A 1018-nucleotide genomic window follows, 5' to 3' on the forward strand; every position below is an offset into this window, starting at 1 on the left:
GGCGTGTAGCCTCCCTGTCCACACTGCTCAGGCTCTAGGTTGTTCCGCCGGGAACAATCCGAGGCTGGCCCTGGGTTGCATGCACCTCCCAGGTCCAAGCCGCTCAGGTTCAGGCACTCAGGTAGTCCTCAGAGGCGCAGACTCAGTTGGCGCAGACTCAGCTGCGTTTTGTGCTCTTCCCAGGTCCGAGCAGCTCAGGTGATGAGGTGTTTGGCGAGCGCCAATGCTGCGACTTATCGCCTCCCCGCCACTCGGTTATCTGGGTGTTAAAACCGGCGCACCTTCTCAGGCAGATGTTGACCGTCCAGACCCCCAATAAGTTTTAGTTAGCAAAGAAGCCAGTTTTATAGATAATGTCTCTCTGGGGCTGCGATTGCCCCCTTCCGGCTCTGGCTGCCTGTCACCGGAGGGGGAAGGTTTGCTGCCGGCTACCTCTGTTTAGTCCTTTGTTCCGTGCACGGGCTGGCTGTGTCTTAGGTTAGGGCTGGCTTTTCGCATGGTAGATATCCCACAGTCTGGTTTGCTAGCCCAAATTATTTCGCTCAGATAGTGCTCAAGGTATTCAGGCCAGATTCTTACTCTCAGTGATGCAGCCCGCGCCGCGCCTCCCTGCCCAGCCCCCGCTTGCTAATGGCGGATGCAGGCGTCTGCGCTGCTTCTCCGCTGGAGGAGTTACCGTAGGGCTTGCAATCTGCGAGTTTTAATTGTTTATTTATTTTTTCTCCCTGTTATGTTGTCCTCTGTGCTTCCAAAGCTCGGCACGGATTCGGCAGTGAGAAGGTTTCCTGGTGTTTGGAAACTTCTCTCTTTTTAAGACTCCCTTCCCGGGACGGAACTCCGTCCCTCCCTCTTTTGTCTCTTTTATTGTCTTTAATATTTTTTCCTACCTCCTTTCGAGGAGTTGGGTTGCTTTTCTGGGTGCCTGATGTCCTCTGCCGGCATTCAGAAGTTGTTTTGTGGAATTTACTCGACATTTAAATGCTCTTTTGATGAATTTGTGGGGGAGAAAGTGTTTTCC

Source organism: Bison bison, unplaced genomic scaffold (assembly GCF_000754665.1).
Source record: "Bison bison bison isolate TAMUID 2011002044 unplaced genomic scaffold, Bison_UMD1.0 scf7180017864490, whole genome shotgun sequence".
Taxonomy (NCBI): Eukaryota; Metazoa; Chordata; class Mammalia; order Artiodactyla; family Bovidae; genus Bison; species Bison bison.